The 19,509-nt window shown below is 39.0% G+C and overlaps 1 long non-coding RNA gene across 1 annotated transcript in view; it reads left to right on the top strand.

Moving 5' to 3' along the window:
* The window catches only part of LOC136884745 (uncharacterized), a 33,290-nt gene that overhangs the window by 11,919 nt on the left and 1,862 nt on the right, over positions 1–19,509 (top strand). The window contains exon 2 of the long non-coding RNA XR_011018886.1: positions 18,205–18,411. This is a non-coding gene — a long non-coding RNA (uncharacterized lncRNA). The remainder of the gene's footprint in view (positions 1–18,204; positions 18,412–19,509) is intronic.

Raw genomic sequence — 19,509 nt, forward strand, 5'->3', positions numbered from 1 at the left:
TTCTTTGATTACGGACAATTTGGTGGCTTCTGTTTAAGCAAAGATTCATGAGAACAGGCGCTTCACAATAACAGGTATCTCAAACGAATTTCCTGACGTGTCGATCAGTGCTTTACAACATTGTTTCTGAACACCTAAAGTTTAGGAAACTGTGCTCCCGCTGGGTCCTGAAACTCCAGAGGATCACAAAAACCAAAGATTTGAGTGCGATGAAGTTCTTGACTCGTTATGACAAAGGTGACGGCTTCTTGAGTCAGATCATAACTGGAGACTAAACATGGGTTTTGCATATCACGTCTGAATTGAAGCAACAGAGCATGGAATGGAGACAACACACACTCGCCTGTAAAGGTGAAGGCCAAACAGACTCTGTCCCAGTGCAAAATCATGGCGTCGGTGTTTTGGGATAGGCATGGTGTTTTGTTGGTCGACTTCATGCAACGAGGAACCACTATCAATGCAGAAGCATACTGCCAAACCCTAAGAAAGCTATGCCGAGCGATTCGAAACAAGACGCGGCATGCTGACAAAGGGAATTGTCCTTCTCCATGACGATGCAAGACCTCACACTGCAGGTCAGACCTGCGATTTATCGGACAGTTTTGGCTGGGAAGTTTTAGACCACCCACCCTACAGTCCTGATCTTGCGCAGAGTGATTACCATCTGTTCCTCCACCTCAAACATCACCTCAGTGGCAACCATTACAATGACGTGAAAATGGCAGTGAACTCTTAGTTATTGGAGCAGGTGGCAAGTTTCTATGAAGAGGGTATTTAAAAATTGGTTACGAGGTATAAGTATTTGAACAAACTTGGCAACTATGCTATTTTGAAATAACCTTTTGTTGTGTACTTATTTTCAAACGGACCTTACTTAAAAAACAAGCCTCGTACAATAAAACCTCAAGACAATTCTGCAGGAGACAAGGAAAGAGAAAGTGGTGAGAAAACATACTATTGAATACTTGAGTAAAAACTATCCAACAAGGATATGGAAACTCTAAGCAAGATTTTTGCGACACTAGTGCATTTTAAGTCGTGTAGGCGTGTGTACGGCAATAGCTATATATTTTTCTACAGAGGCTTGTAAAATAAGTGCATTGAAAGGTGTCATAAACACCAAACAACAAATATGTATTTATTTGGGATCAGCAACAGCATAGTGCCAAATTAAAAATCCAAGATATGTACAAAATTTATGAATCTAAAATTTAAAATATGCAAACATTTTCAAAGGACACAAATGTACACTGTACAATCCTATATTTTAGTTACATAAAAGACATACACAAAAATACACTTAAATACAAGAGGAGACAGGAAAGAACAGGAAGGAAAATTTAAGTTACTTGGGAAATATCAAGATGGAAGGATAAGATGCAAAGATATCAAGGTTCTTGTTGATAAATAAGGTATTAAACATGGCTGGAATACGTATAGAAAAGGTCCTTTTTGTAAGAGAAAACGAATAGTAAGGGATATGCAAGAGGAACTACGGGATGGGACGTGGAATAAGGGAACTAATTCTGGTGACCTAAATAAACCATTAGCTTCTTTAGGTCGGCTTCTTTCCTCTGAGCAGGGAGAGTTTTGAAGTTTAGTTTTTGCTCAAGTTGCAACAGGCAGGGACCCTGGCTTTGATAGCTCAGAAGACAGTACACAGTCAAGGTGGCTGAGATTTGAAGCAGAAATGGACCAGTCTGGGGAGGTGTATTAAACAATTGGTAAGATACCAGGGAATGTAGAATGCTCTAAGAGCATTTAAATCTGATGTTCATAAACCTGTAAACTGATGAGCGACGTAGATGTGACCCTGTTTGTGTGACACAGTGAAAACCTTTGCACTGAGACTCGTGCAGTTTACACTTTCTAAAACAGCCCGCCTGGTGGCCATGATATGATGCAACACCATTGTTACCCGGTTAAATCCTGTTGGTTGAAAGTTTTTCACCATCAGAATGTTGGCAGGGTAGGAGATGTGGTGGCATAGAATTTCTATACATTAGATTGTGTGCCAAAAAGCCTGAATTAAATTCCAAACATCTGCAGTGTTCAGGTGGCCCAAGGCCATGAGACTTTGTCCATCGGATTGACTGAAAGCCTTGAGCAGACCCCTTAGTGCTATTTGACAGGAGTAGGTTGTGGCGGCGCAGAGTTTCACCTCCAGGAACATTGGCGACACAACGCTGCACCCGCGTAGCAGCAGGTTTTGACCACCTGCTCCCAATGTTCAGTTGATCATTGTGTGTGCCATGTAAGACCTATTCGACACAGTGCATGTTTAGTGTGTTGGTTCTGAACTGCGAACAGGAACATGAACAACCAAGAGATCAATGTACAGTTTTAAGCTTGGCAAGACACTGAAAGAAACTCATGCGATGCTGGTACGTATTTATGAAAATCAAGCACTGTCTTTGAAGTGTGTGTACGAGTGGTTCGCCAGTTTTTGACGAGGCCGGGAAAGTGTTTCTGACAACCCCCATAGTGGAAGACCGGCGACCGCAGTCAGTGACGAAAACATTGAGAAGGTGAGGACATTAATCACGAACAATCGGCAATTAACTGTGCGCATGATAGCGGATGAACTTCAGGTTAACCGTGAATCCGTGCAACAAATCGTTATCCAAAAGTTAGGAAAGAGGAAAACGTGTTGTCTTGTGCCACATCACTTGACTGATCAGCAGGCACATTGTCTTCACAGGATTTTGTCGAAACGGAATTTCTTGAACTGTATTGTCAGGGAGTTTGAAACTGGTGTCTAAGGTACAAGCCTGAAAGAAAACGGCAAAGCATGGAATGGCGTTCACCGGGATTCCCTCATCGGAAAGAGGTCAGAGCCAAAAAGTCGCGCATCAAAATGGTGCTCATCACCTTTTTCGATAGTCAAGGCATTATCCACAAGAAATTTCTACCTGAGGGAACTATGTTGAATGCTGCACGGTATGCTGAAATTTTGACCAGTTTCATGAAAAGTCTATGCAGAGTATGACCCCAGTAGGCACAAGATTCATAGTTTTTTTTGTCCATGACAATGCTCGCCCCCACACAGCCAATATCGTTGAACAGTTCATGGCAAAAATGGGGTAGTGCAACTTGAACATCCCCCATACTTGCCACATCTCAATCCTGTAGACTTCTTCCTATTCCCACGACTCACTCGCTTAGATAGGAAAGAGATTCGACGATAATCCTGACATCCAACGAAATGTGACGAGGCTTTTGAACACCATCCCAAATGAAGCCTTCCTGTAAAGTTTCCATGACATGGGAGGGGACTATTTCAAAGGACAGTAAGGTCACTGTCATGCATTGTTCATCTATGTTGATAGTACAGGACTATTCACTGAACTTTGTCACAAGTTGGCCATCACGTTATTTATTTGATCTCATTAACTCCTGAGGTTGTTAGGAAAGGCATCTGGTCTTAAAAACTTGCTACAAAGATTCATCTTGCTTACTACTGAACCCTATAGAGAAACGGGACAAGGGTTGGACGTGCATACTAAACAGATTCAAGAAAAATCTTCTGTGCAATTTATTGGCATTATTTCCAAACAAAATGATCATCAAATTCATTCCTTCTTTATCCACATAGCAAAAGAATTCAGCCAATGGCCATCTCCTTAGCGATTCGAGAAGTTGAATAAGATGCTGACATTAGATCTACTGTGTTGACTCCTCCATTAATCACATTTTAGTCAAGGTTCACGACTGTCTTCTTGGCTCCAAATTCATTGCAGCTGTGCATCGTTGACAAAAATCCCTGTGTAGGTTTTATCATTGACTTACAGTTGTTGTACTGGGACCCAAACATACAAAACTTCAAAGCTCTTGTTTTGCTTGGGTGGTATTTCTCTTTTGTTCTTTTTAAAAGTACCAAAAAATGCAGATACATTTCCAACTCATAACTGGAGTAATGGTTATCTGTTTTGGCTCACATTTTGTATTGAAATGGTCAATCTTAAGATGTCAAATGCTTTATTGGAAGTCATTAAAACAACCTGCTTTCTGAATTCTGCAATACAGCTCAAAAGTAGATGTGTAACATTTTGCTGTTGCACAGTATGTATAATTTTAAGTAATATTTGGCTGGTTTGTCATACTGTAGGAAACCACAGCACCTTCAAAATCCTACGAGCATTTATCTACTCTTTACAAAATAATTCCGTTGACATTAGTGAGGAAGCTTAGTCATAGTAAAAAGTATTTCTACACTTAATACTGAAACAGAAACTTTACTTAGTACACTCATTGTCATGTACGTTGTATAACATAAATAGGTTAGCTTTCTGTACACTAAAGATATACACATCATAAAACATACAATTGATGTCTTATTAATACATAAATAAATGAAAATACCATTTCATACTCATACTGTATTTGTACAGTCCGGTTTTACTTTCATTCCCCACTGATTTTTGTGCACATTTAGTATTTTGTTGGCAATCCTTTTGATTTTAATTGCCTCAAGCTGCGTAGGCACTGAATGAACTATCTTGGAGGTGAAGGTGGACTCAGTCTTATCCCATTATTCCAAAAGAGCCATTCTCAAAACTGGCTTTGAAATATTTCTTCGGCTCACTCTCTTTAAGATAAGCCCACACATGTTCAGTCGGATTCAGATGTGGGGATGGGGTGTTACCATATATTTCGGTATGTTGTATAAAATCCACAATCGTGTATCAAGGGCCGATAATTACCGAGAAGTCCAAATTTATTTTTTTTCTTTTTCTTTTTTTTTTGGCATTGGATGCTAGACGTTTCTTCAAAACTTCAGTATATTATTTACGGTCCATCTTTCCATCTATGAATTCTAAGAAACCTACTCCAGCTGAGCTCATGCACCCCCAAACCATTAAACAACCTCTACCGTGCTTCACTGAAGGAAGCAGATTGTTTTCTTTGAGTTCTGTGTTCGTTTTCCTCCGCACCTTTTTGCCATATTATCGAAAAACTGTCAATTTACTTTCATCCGTAAATATTACTCGATCCCAGAATTCTAGAGAAGCATGTTTATAGTCTGTAGCATATTGTAGTCTTTTCTTCCTATTTTCTGGGGTGATGCCAAGTTTTTGCTGGGCATTTCTACAATGATACCCATTTGTATATAAAAACTTCTGAATTGTGGAAGCACAGATATTAAGTTTTAAATCATTTGCTAGTTCAGACGTCAGTTTTGCAGCACCGATTCTAGGATTTTTCTTAACTTTCCTGAGGATTAGTCTTTTAGTTCGATCATCTAGATTGCATGGTCGTCCATATCTACGTGCATTTTTGATAGATTTTCTCTCCCCATACCTGTCAGTAATTCCGTGAATTATAGATCTTGGTCTCTTCACAAGTTCAGATATTTTCGAGAGCAATTTACAGGAATTAGGAGTCCGGATTACAATTCTTCGCTCTTCTGTTTTTCATTTTGCAGCCCATCTGAACGACTGAAGCACAACTGACTTGGTACAAGACGTGACCTTTACTGTGTACCTGCATTGCAAGGGATGTTATCAAGAACCTTGATGTGAGATAAACCATCTGTACGAATACTTTTATGCATCTATATTTCAAACTTATTGGATGACATGTTTGTTAAAACAAACATTTCTAAAGTACTATTGTTATTTCCGGTACGTAGTCATATTCATGTTTCGTGAAATACCGAAATATAGAAAAGTAGTGAAATTTCTAGCAGCGTATGGGCAATGCGTGAACTACAAACGACAACATTGCTTAACGTTTAGGGTGTACATATACTTTTCCCCATGACTGTATATGCAATTCCCTCATAGCAGCTAACTTACCACATTGCTCTTAGTGGAATCTTTTGTGAATTTTGGAAAGAGCTAGGTAAGCCTTATGCTGGGAATAAGACATTTAACACCATTCTTGATGGAAAGAATTGTAACATTTTGGCAAGAAGGAATAAATTCCCAAGTATAAAAGGGACAGAAAATATTACAAATTGTAATAGAGGACATATTTACCAAACTTTCTACTGGTATACTGGAAAAACTCGTAAAATGGGTGGAGGATTACTAGAGTTTTGGTGTACCAGTCTTGACTTAGGAATGAGAACTTCAGACAGTATAATTTGCCATGAAAACAATAAGGTACTTAAAGTAAAAAAGTGATAAATTACATATTACAGCCATAGATTTAGTTTGTTTCTGTCGGAAGGCAGTTGGTGCAAAGTTGGCAAGAATAGTGGTGTCTATCAAAATTAATACCATTAGAAAACTGCATTCTTAGGTTAAATGGAAGATAAAAGTGAAAAACTACTTAGTGCCAGGAGAGATCTATTAAAATATTGGGCTAAAGCCTTGGTGCAAATTATCACCTACATTTTTTCTTTCTCGTGTAGGGCCATTAGAGACCCTGTCAAGTAACTAAGGGGTTTCTGGATTTCAGGCCAAAAGTGTTGCATTCTTTCTGTGGCTGCCTGTCTTCTCTATTCAGTCCAACTGCAGTCCTGCTTTTGCTCATCATGAAAGTTGTTGATCACTGATATGTATTTTCATCGGTTAGAGATGTTCTGATTCAGTCCCATGCTTCCTTCCTTACTTCCTTGAACCATTTGAGACATTAGGTCTGTTGTCCAACACATTAAAAATCTGTTTTGTTAGTTCAGTTGCATCCATCCTTTTATTTTTTATAAATTATATTTTGGAAAATGAGGGAATGAGAGAGAACATGACTAGCCCATGTCTTAACATTAAAGAAATTCCTGGTATGGTCTTCATATCATGCTATCTTTATCATTAGTTGGTATGCAGAAAAACATTGCAAGAACTGCTTAATATTGTACAAAATGGAATTTAAAAATTAACATTTAGAGGGGGGGGCTAAAGAAAAGTGGATGTAAGGTGTAGAATTCCAGGTAGTGAATAAAATCCAACATTTAGGAATTATACTAGCATCTAATGGGAAGTGGAAAGAACAAATAAGATGGGGAAAAATGAAAGGACAGTGAACATTTCATAGCAAGAGATGTTTTATAATTTTCCTTAAACTGTACATCTACAATTTAGGGGTGGTAGATGGAAAAAAGGGCGAGCACCACATATGCAGAAATGCTTCCATCACCACACGTATGTGTACATCAACTCTACTGAATATTTACATATATGTAGACAATTTAAAATTTACATATATATATATATATATATTCCAAAACACTGTAGTCTTAGAATAATAATGCTGATTTATTCTATACATATTAGAGTAAGAAGACCCAGCCATTTATACCCTCACTCGTACCCCTGTATACATACTCATTCACAACCACTCCCACACGTGCACACATTCAGCTCTACTTGCACACATCTTTCTTGCAATTCTAATATATACAAGTTATATACATCACACATGAGTTTCTACTTGCATATACATTGAGGAAGAGGAAGCAGTTTTACCTCGGGTAATGTCCAGCTCCATGGCTAAATGGTTAGCGTGCTGGCCTTGGTCACAGGGGTCCCGGGTTCGATTCCTGGCAGGGTCGGCAATTTTAATCATTCGTTAATTTCGCTGGCACTGGGGCTGGGTGTATGTGTAGTCTTCATCATTTCATCCTCATCACGATGCACAGGTCGCCTACGGGCGTCAAATCAAAAGACCTGCACCTGGCGAGCTGAACATGTCCTCCGACACTCCCGGCACTAAAAGGCACAGTATGCACTAGCCATGCATCTTCGTAGGTGTGCTAGGTACAAACTGACAAGCCCAACCTAGCATACAGGCAACCAGGAATGAGTCGGCTGGAAAATTTATAATGTCCAGTAACGGACCATTTATATTGGTACTAAAAGCCATACGCAATTTCATTTTCATTTACCTCAGGTGATAGATGATTCCAGATACGAGCAGACTTTGCGTAAAATCCATTTAAATGAGGTTGTTCTGGCGAGGGGAGGGACAAGAGTAAATCCTTGGCTTCTCTTAACAGAGCGGTAATTAAGCTGCCAGCGGTGGAAAGGGGAGAGACGTATGTTGTCTGTCCGGGATTTAAGGAAGGCTATGTATATTTGTTTACATAACAAGTTCACTGGTGGCAATGACCTGCCTGTGTTTGGAGGGGAAAATACCAAATATGAAAAACTGCAGAAAAATGAAATTTGCAGCTAAAATCCAGAGCAGTTCCAGTTTCCTGGGTACTGTTCGTGAGCCTGTTCCATTCTGTCTTATTGAAATATGTTCTGTTAAAGTCCTCCAGTGTCCTTCCCTGATCTGTCTATCCAGTGGGTTCTTGGTCTTCTCACCATTAGTTTTCAGTGGCGGCTCATGGCTGTAAAGTATGGTGAAAACCTATTACCAGTTCGGTTTCGAGAGACAGATTTAGGAATTTCTTTCTTTCTTAATCTGCTTACCCTCCAGGATTGGTTTTTCCCTTGGACTCAGCGAGGGATTCCACCTCTACCGCCTCAAGGACAGTGTCCTGGAGCTTCAGACTGTGGGTTGGGGGATACAACTGGGGAGGATGTACCTCACCTGCTATGCTGAACAGGGTCTTGGTGGGGGATGGGCAGATTGGAAGAGGTAAGGAAGCAGCTGTGGCCTCAAGGCATTTGCCTGGAGGAGAAGTGGGAAACCATGGAAAACCACTTCCAGGATGGCTGAGGTGGGAATCGAGCCCACCTCTACTCAGTTGATCTCCCGAGGCTGAGTGGACCCCGTTCCAGCCCTCGTACCACTTTTCAAATTTCGTGGCATAGCCGGGAATCGAACCCGGGCCTCCGGGGTGGCAGCTAAACACAATAACCACTACACCAGAGGACAAGATTTAGGAACTACGTGTTTTTGGTTTTGTACTTGTACCTTGTACCTGTGACTGCCAGAGGGTCCAGCACGTGACCACAATTTATTGAATTTAATGTTTCGTCATGACCATGAAAAGTTAGTTCTTGCTTACTTAAATAGAGCACTGCATCAATTACCAACTGAAGGTAAAGCCTATTTAAATGTACATTTTCACTGAACTGTACAATTACAATATAGTCTGGCATTTTCCTTCAGGACATCAGAGATCATATTTTGGTTTGTTTCCAATGTCTTGAAATCTAGCTGCTGTATTTCATGTTCTGCATAGTCTGAGTGCTTATGTAAAGAACATACAGTATTATGTTCAAAGGGGCTGAAAATCCTTTATTCCAAATGTTATTTTTATTGATAAAAGGCAAGCAGGCCCAACAAAACAACTTCTGTAGAGCTGGAGAGGAGCACAACCATGGAAATTCCTTAAACCACGGTCATTTGAAACTAAGATTGTACGATTTACTGGAATGTTTCACTTTTGTAGCACAAATTTGCAGTGATTCAGTAGGGCGATCAAAACGTAGAACTTCATTCTGATCTTCGTTTCTCAAACGTGAAAATGGTGTTTATAATAAAATGCACACTGTCATAAATAAGATACATATTTAAATAAAACAGCAACACTACAAATGAACCTCGATGCGTAAGTACTTGTACTTCACAAAGGATGACGCAGGGAAAACGAAACATTCCGATCTTCCGATAACTTCACTAGAACATTCCGCTATGTGGAAAGTACGCTGGTGACATCACGGTTGTCATGGCAACCGCCAAGGCCAAGCGCTAGGAGGGAGCACTTGGGAGGTAGAGGCAGCTGCGGAATCTCTCGTCTTCAGTCTCACGCGCCATACTATGGTCGACAACCGGCGCTTTCAAGAGTTCCCCTGGTTCTCATCAGGTGATGAGGTGCTCCAAATGCCGTACAATAAAACATTTTCTTTCCGTAAAACCAACAAATGTCATAAGAAAAATAAATTTAAGTAATTCATTATGGTAAAAATAAGTGGTGAAGTGCCACTTCGCCTACTTCACCTGAAAAGCTGCCCCTGTTAGTTTTCCTGCCATGTCTCTCTCAAAGTTAACATAAGCTGTCCTTGGTGGCTCCATCCTCATTACATGCCCAAACCACCTCAATCTGGACATGCTGACCCAATCTAACAGTGTCTCGTTCCCAGCTACCTTTTTAACCATGTCATTCCTTAAGTTGTCCAGTTTTCTTTTTTGCATTGTGGATCTCAGAAACAATCTCAGATGTTTGCAACCTTGGTGAGTCCTTAGTTGAGGGTGTAATTTAGATACCAAAGGTTAAGTAGGTATGAAGTACTAATTGATCATCACTAGCTTTGATTCCAGAAGAATGTTTGTATGAGGGAAATTCAATATATAATAAAACACATTTTGTTTCTTGGCCAATTTTGGTTTTAAAAAATTGGAGTATTGTTTGGGACATCTTTGAATACTCCTGCTTTGTCTTGTAGTTTCATTAATTTCAGAGAGTTGGCAGTGCTATAACTAGCCTACAAAATGGCATCTGTAATGGAGTTGTACACCAAACAGAGCAGTTATTGAGTTTCTTTTGGTGGAAAACCAGGGTGCTTGCAGAATGTGTAAGAGACCTGGCAGTGGACAAAAGCGCTGAGTCATTGGGCGAGGTGTGTTTACTCATGACAACAACGTTGAGCAAACCTCTCTGATCTGAGTGCAGGCTGGTCACACACAGCTGTAACGCCTGCAAAATTGGAATGTGCGGACACCCTTATTTGAGGTGATCGAAGGATCAAACACCTTGCTGCTGAACTTGACGTCTATGTGGGTAATGCTGACATACTTATTCACTAGTCAAGAGTATTCAAAGCTTTGTTCCCGCTGCATTCCTCGACTGGAAGACCATAAAGAGCAAAGAAGAAATGTCACAGGTGATGAAACATGGATTAACACGTTGAGTGCCAGACCGATTTTCATAGGCTTGCCGTCTAGTGCCGTGAGCTAATAACATCGAGTTACTCCCTGGTGCCAAAACGTTCACAGGCTTAACCAAGTAGATGATCGCTGATATGAGGATGTATTTATGATATATTAGGTTAACTTATTATATATATTAGGTGAAATATTGCGACCCCATATGGGGTCGTATTGGTCATTACGAACTGTACACGTACACGCGCCCCCATATGGGGTCGTACTTATACAGTAGTTACTGTCTCGACGCTCGGTCATACTTACATTTTCCTTTGTGGGGACGCATTATATGCTGTTGATTATGATATGTTATCTTGTTCATACTGGAACCGTTAAAAAGTACGATCTCCGATTTAAGGTCAGGAAATGTTTGTAAATGACGATCTTCCGATTTTAGGTTAGGAAATTTTCGTATAGAATATAGTTATATAAAGTAGTGAAAATCATGTGAATTTGGTAAATTAGGATGTACAGAATAATATTATAAGAAAAATTAGTAGTTACGGAATATTGAATAAGTATACAATTTTTTTGTATAACTTTCAATTTGAGTAAGAGAAGCTGGCAGCGCTGGTTGTGCACACGGGAAACCAGTGACTATATCGTTGAAGACGGTCATAATTGTTGCAACAGCTGACTTGGAAACCTGGAGTACAGTGGGGAAGTGTGTGCTGAAGACTGTAATTCATGAATGTGGTTGAACGTGCGAGATCGATATTTGCTGTATACTGGGTTCAAAATCACTGTAACTATATACTTCGTCTACATCATCATTGTCTGACTTGTTCGACATATCGTCCAGACAGTCTGAACTAGGTCTTTTACTGCTCGATTTACTCGTAACGACTTAAAAAAGAAAAGGAAACTCACAGCACTGCACACTTACATAAACAATCCGTGCGTGAGATAGACAATGACTTTGTCACCCTACAAAGCACTCTTGACGTACACATATGGGGTCGCGCCAAAACAGGAATTGAGAAATGGAAGGTGGACTATGCACATACTTTAAATAGACGACCAGCAGATGACAGGAAGAGACTTTATACATCTTCGAAAGACATACTTACTGCGCACCCAAATGGGTTCGCACAATTCTCGATTTAGAACGAACGTACGACCCCATATGGGGACGTGTAGTTCAAAAACTTGGCTACTCTCACGTACCCATATGGGGTCGTATGGCACTCAACGTGTTAATCTCTTTGAACCAGAAATGGCAATCCATGGAGTGGTGCCACAACTCTCCCGCAAAGAAAAAGTTAAAAACAGTACCCTGAGCTGGTGAAGTCATGGCTACGGTCTTCTGGGTCTCTCAAGGGGTTATTCTGTTGAAATGGCGTCTGGCTTTTAGTGCCAGGAGTGTCGGAGGACATGTTTGGTTCACCAGATGCAGGTCTTGATGTGATGCCCATGTTGTGATAAGGATGAAATGAAGACATACCCCCAGCCCTCATGCCAGCAAAATTAACCAATGATCGTTAAAATTCCTGACCCTGTCGGGAATCTAACCTGGGACACCTGGCACCAAAGGACAGCACGCTAACCATTTAGCTGTGGAGCTGGACAGTTATTCTGTTGATCAAAAGTATAAAGATTGGACTTTCCACCTAATCAATACTATTTATCAATAATAATCATTTATGGATTATGGGGTTATTCTGTTCGATGTCCTCCCTCGTGGTGAAATAATCAACTCAGGAGCAGGTTGTGCTACTCTAAGGAAACCGAAGAAAGTAATTCAGCATGTTTGTAGCGACAAAAATGCAAACCAACTTCTCCACGACAATGCAAGACCTCAAGTCTGTGCACCCAACAGGAGCTAACAAAACTTCTGTGGACTGTTCTTCCTTATCCACCCTACAGCCTGGATCTTATGCCTTCTGACTTCCATCTGTTTGACCCAATGAAGGATGCACTCATGGATGATGGGGAAGTTATCGATGCAGCACGACATTGCCTCCAACATCGATCAGTTGAGTGGTACCATGCAGGCATACGGGCCCTCACATTAGTGGCGTAAGGCCATAATATTGGAGATTATGCTGAAAAATAGGGTATTGTAGTAAAAGGATAGGGGAATAACATGTAGTTGAATCCTCAATAAAACCAACCTGCTTTTAGAAAAAGTGTTGCATTATACATTGATAATAGTGCAGAAGAGCTCTCACTTTTTGCCACCTCCTTTGTACCTAGTGTACCTTGAGATATTACATTGTAGACAGAAATATGGGGTACTGAAGAAGTAAAGAACTAGAGGTAATAGATAGGTAACAGGTTCTGCAGAATAATGGAGGTACCAGAATATAGTTAGAATTGTATGTGAAGATACAAGCTGATGGTTAAAAAGGTAACAATATTGGTTAACATTCAAAAGGGGAAATGAGAGGGAAATATTGGATTTAGCCTGCAAACATCAGATGTAACCTAAGGTGAAAAGTAGGCTGTATAGACTGAATGGGAGACTACTGTGCTAGATACAGAACAAAGAAAGGTTGAGTAAGAAAGTGTCTATTTGAGTAAAAGATACTCAGAAGCAGAGTTTCTGAATGTAAAAGCAAAATTGTTTTAATTCTGTGAAATTAGCAAAATGTTGTTTGAAAAATAAAATTGGGTACCTACCTATGAGGGCCAGAGAGAAACAGAATTATGTGGAGAAATAAAGGAAGTGGCATGTCTGTAGAATATGTAAGGAGACAAACCCACTTAGTGTTGAATATCTGGATAGATTTCAAAGTAAAATAGAACTTCATACAATTAAAAATGTAATATTGGATTATCCTGGGTAGGACAGCAAAAGAAAATATAAAGTAAGCAAGCACTAATTTAGCTAATGTGTAGGATACCTTTGTCTCAGATTATATGGAGTATCAGAAAATGTCACAGAAAATTTGTTGGCATAATAAATCCAATAATATAAGAATCAGTCCTTTTCATTTTCCCTTAAACTGTTTAATTGCCAGGGGTAACTGGTTCATATCTCTTACATCCTGTGACATAGTATACTGAATTCACAACACATTAGCAGTGAAGTGTGTTAATATTAGCATATAAAATTCCCAAAGTAAATGCATGGCGCACACAGAAATGATCAGAATCTCGACTAGTGAACGGAGTACAGACATGGGTGCGTGACTGAGGGCCACATGGCATTGGCTGTTTAAGTGTGCTGTGCAGTTGGCAAGCAATACAGTGGAGTGCATTACTTAACTCAACACATGTAGGGGAGTGGAGTGGACATTGAGAAAGAGAAATTGAAAGAATAACTTCCTGTACTTCTCACATTTGTGCCTGTGCTGGTGAAACAAATTTTTTTTATTTTTATAATATGTCCATGATTAAGGCATTTAAGTCTAAAAGGTCTGACACTGTAGTTAGCCAGTTAGTCCTGTTGGTTGAAAAAATTTTCTCCATATAAATGTTGGCTGGCAGGGTACGGGAAGTGGTGGTATACTGTTCCTAATCACCCTTGCGGGTGGGGGACGCACATGTAGAATACACCTGTGTTATCCCCTACGTCTTGTAAGGGGTGACCTAGGTGTGGACATGGATTGTGGTTTGGTACAATTTGTTGGAGCCCCTGTGGATAGATCAGCTTCAATCTCCCTTCCTCTTATTGGGTGACTAGCTGATGTACCTGTGCTTTGCTATGGAATTCTACATTGTATACAGAATTCTAGGTTAGGTAGTGTACACCTTGTGGGCAAGATTGTATTATATTGCATAGCCCTTAACGTTACCCTAGAAATGTGACAGGGAAGTCTCCAAACATCTTTCCTCATATGAAGACTGGGTTAGGGAATTTTCATTGTAATGGTAGGCCTGCTTACCTAGTCACAATCAGGCTGGGGAGTTTTCATTATAATGGCAGACACTCTCCACCTGTTTTACCTCCTCAAAAAAACTGTCTTAGTGGTTTTCCCATCTGAAATTAACATAGGTCATTACAATGCCAGTAGGAATGGTGCGATTAAAAGCAATATGAAACTCTATCAAATGAAAAACCACGCATTTTCACTTAACGAGAAGTACTACGCTGCTGATCTAATGGTCCAAATTTCCAGAGCTGGAATGACCAAGCTGCAGACAGCCGTGATCAGTAAACACTCTTCGTCCTTTTTTTGGTGCGGGGGCTCAAATAGTGGAGTCCCAGGGAAAATCTATGGCCTTTTACTAATCTGTTTCGTAGGAGTACCCGATGAGTCGGAAAATCTCATTTCACTACACTGGTGGTGGCAAAATATATCTGATAGGAGGCAAATTTTTCCTCCAAGACAGAGGAGAAAACCCCTCTTCGCTGCTAATTTGGAATGAAATGAATGTTGAATTTAATCAAAGTGAAGAGGAAGTTTTTCTTAAGAAACGGCTCTTTTCAGGGTTGCATTTTGAATTATTTAGTGAATTGTAGTGCTGTAATTTGGAATAGGCCTAAATTGTAATTCACCGGGCGAGTTGGCCGTGCGCGTAGAGGCGTGCGGCTGTGAGCTTGCATCCGGGAGATAGTAGGTTCGAACCCCACTATCGGCAGCCCTGAAAATATTTTGTGGTTTCCCATTTTAACACCAGGCAAATGCTGGGGCTGTACCTTAATTAAGGCCGTGGCTGCTTCCAACTCCTAGGCCTTTCCTATCCCATCGTCGCCATAAGACCTATCTGTGTTGGTGTGACGTAAAGCCCCTAGCAAAACAAAATTGTAATTCTAGACCAGGTCATACTACTATTACTAAGTGAACCTCTGCTGAATGTGCACACTGCTCATTCAAAACAGCGCGTCAGTGTAGGGATCGAATGGCTGGAGTACTATGATGTACCAGTGTGTTATGTAACACCAGTATCAGAGAAATGGCATGCTAAGGAAATAAGTATTTTTAACTCCCCAGCTATTTCCTGCCAATATTCAGTCAGTCTGTTATAATTGGTATGCAACAGTAAACCCATCTGTCAAGGACATCACAACGAACAATGGTCAATGTAATGTTATTGTTGATCAGTGTTCTGTGCTTTTGATATTGTAGGCCTTCAAAGTTTTCTTCTGACTCTGAAATACTACTCTTATAGTTGGTATGGTAAAACTGAATAAAACCTAAACTGGAAATTGTATTATCTATAACTTTTGTTATGTAGTACTTTTCTATAGGACCAATAACATAGGTATTTAAAAATCAAATTTTAGGTACTTATGCTTAAACTAACATTTCATCCAGGGTCAGTAAAATTGTTTAAAGCTTAGACTATAGTTTCTTTTCCCAGACTCTATATAACTATTTTCATTAAATTCTGTTCACCCATTTTCTCGTGGCTTGGCGTTGATATGGACTTACCAGATATTCACGAATTTAGATTTTTCTTGCTGTCATAGCTGGTATGGAAAAAATGTAAGACATAAATGATTGGAAATATAATTCTATGTAACTTTAGTTATGTAGTATTTATCTATAGGAGCACTAATAATATAACTACTTGAGAATTGAATTTAAGGCCTTCCCCTAAACTAACATTTCACCATGTGAATAAAATTATTTATAGCCTAGATTGTAGTGGCTCATCCCCTAACTTTACATACTGATTTTCATTACATTCTTTTCAGCTGTTTTCTTGTGATGTGTGTACATAGACAGAAATTACAGAAAAGTAAAAAGTGCATTTCCTTGTTACTGTGGACACGACTGATATAGAAATACCACTTTTTTCAAATTCTGAGCAATGTACAGACAACTCTTATTATATATATATATATATTAATGCCCATCACCTCATATGGGGCTTTGAAGCTCCTTGCCCCAGGGGAAGAGAGTTGGAAACATTAGTAACAGAGTTGGATTTATGTATTTTGAACACATGTGAACCAACTCATTTCAGTGTGTGTTATGGCACATACTTTACATGTAACAAGCTTCAACAGCTTCATTTCTAATAATCCTGTATTGACTATATATCAAATGGAGAATATTTAATATAAACTTACATATTACAACAGAGGTCTGCCTATTCAATACAATTTATAATTATATTTAGTACATGTTTTGTCCCCTAAGTTGGCAAGACACATTAAAAAACCTTCATGTATGGTATGACATTTGAAATACAATCTTAGCAAATGTTGTTAGAATTGTCATATGATTGATAAAAACAGTTGAATTGTCCATTTAACTCTTCATAATGTACTTGGGAATAACAGTTGTGCTTGTAAAATATTAAGTGATCACTGTTGTGAATAGCAGTCTTAAACAAGTAATTACTGGTTTTGAATCAGATACATACTTACCTCAGTAGAAGCAAGTCCTTCTCTGCACATTGGGGCCAATAAGGAACAAAATAATATTCATTACTACAAAGTGCTTTATCACTATGGCCCTGAGTTGACTTAAAATTCTGAATCATTTAATATATATACCACAGGTGGCCATGAACCTTAATTTTGGGAGCTGCAAATTTATGAGCAAATTTAGGAGAAAAAATTGGAAGCATGTTTACAAAATGGTTTATAAAATGAAGACACATTTTTCATTTTAAACAAATGAAAGAAAATTTATTTTCTACACCACACAGAACATTATTGTTCAGGTACACATCAAGGAATGGGATTTTACTTTTGAGAAGTGCTTTTTTGAGTGTTCATTTTTGCTGTTAGTGTTTTTGAAATCTGGTTGATAATTGGTAAGCACAGTTCTTACAATTACACTTAATTGTTCATCAGTTAGTTCAGATCGATATTTATATTTAATGAATTTAAGCTGCACATTGCTGGTGCTGACTGCTGCTGACTGCGAGATGATAGTTTCCATTAATTATATCAATTTTACTCTTAAGCTTGGTGTCAAGAGCCGCACAAGACTGACTTCGCGAGCCGCATGCGGCTCGCGAGTCTCGTTGTGCCCAGCCCGGATATATACTATTTAAGAAATGCATATCTAAAGAACAAACAATATTTCAAGAAATAATTTAAAATTTAACAAGTGTCCAATGATATTAGCTAGCCTCTAAATGGAGATTAGTTTAATCATGAGTGAGGACATAGATATTTTCCATCCAAGATTAAAGTATATCACCAGTGTAAATATATTTACCAGATACATGTACAGTATGCCTTCAAATAAATAACCTCACTAATTTTATTCCCAGTAAGCATGACTGGATTGTTGGTGAGTTTATCAGATAATTTAAACCCAAATAACCACAAGACACAGCTTATCCACCTTAACTCTGTATTATATTAGAACTATTTCTAAAGCACCTCTTAAAATGTAATAGTGAAAACTAATTCATTATGTACATTATAACAATATTTGAGGTTGTAGGCCTTTTATTGTATGTGATCAAAATACATAAACGGCAATGAACATAAATAACTTATTTCTTACAATGTAAATTGAAAGCATGGATTTCTGCCCTAGTTCTTTAATTTTCTGCCTCTATTTCAAACTCTTGGTATTGCTGCAGTGACTGGGAAAACTTTGCCCAACCTTCACAGCCTGTGATGTGGCCACGTCACTGGTTGAACAGCATTATGCTCTGCCTGCCAGCCTGCCCGCTTCCAATGCTTGGGCACCTGTGGGACGGAATGTCCAGTGTGAGAACCTCTGTGTCAGAATGACAGTGATGGTCACCTAAAGCTATCCATTGAAGGAAATTTACTTCACAATTTTGGTGAGTGTATGTTTTCTATAGCTGGTCAGTACCTTTATGAGAAATATGTGAAGTGAAAGGGGCAGCAGATATTTACCATTCAGCAATGTGGGTTGTAATGAACTTGTGGTATCCAGAACAGTGGATTGAGTAATATCTTAATGATTATAATTATAGGCTTGCTTTATAAGAACTGAATATAACACTTTGAAGATAAGTGCCGATGGTAATATTCTGTGGAGGACGAGCAACGTATGGCGTTCAGATCTAGTGCTTATATATGCGCTTCGATGTACTACAGATGTTAGCTGAGTGCTGGAACACATTATGCAGTGCTTATAGTTCATTAAAGGAATACCAGATAGCAGCACATGATTATAACCTAGTTCTATTGTGATACTAAGTTGGTACAACAGAGGCAGGTTCAAAGCCACATAGTGTGATGACTAGGGCCAATTTCCACAATTAATGTACTATATTTTTCAGTTTTCAATGATTGGTAGGTATGTTGTGTTTCAAAAATGTGTTCTGGTGTGTGAATATGTAACTGCATTTTGGAAATAAAAAAATAGGAAGTAGGAAATTTAAACAAAAAAAAATAAGTTATTGGTTTTGTTCCAATTTTGAAAATAAATGTATGCATGTGTTGCTCTAATGTTGCTGAATTGAAAATAGGTTTGTGACTAAGGTTATTTTTGTATAAAAATGCACTAAAATGCTCAGTCCACAGTGTAAGGTCTAATTTCACCTGCTCAGAAAGAAGTAATTTTCTCTTGGGGTTCTGTATTTTTTTTAAATTTGCTTTATGTATTGCTGACAGAAAAATTTTGTGCTGATGGTTGGATAGGAAAGGGTTAGGAGGGGGAAGGAAGTAGCTGTGGCCTTAAGGTACAGCCCCAGCATTTGCCTAGTGTGAAACCATGGAAAAACATCTTAAGGGCTGCTAGTATTAGTGGTTTGAACCCACTAGCTCCTGAATGCAAGCTGACAGCTGTCCAACTGTAAATGCATGGCCAACTTGTTTTGTATTATTGTAATGGAGTAAATACATTTAATAAGGGTAAAGGGTAATGTAGTGAATATGCTTATTTACTGTTTTTGGTAAATAATATTCCTGCA

The sequence above is a fragment of the Anabrus simplex genome, chromosome 13, assembly GCF_040414725.1.
Source record: "Anabrus simplex isolate iqAnaSimp1 chromosome 13, ASM4041472v1, whole genome shotgun sequence".
Classification (NCBI taxonomy): domain Eukaryota; kingdom Metazoa; phylum Arthropoda; class Insecta; order Orthoptera; family Tettigoniidae; genus Anabrus; species Anabrus simplex.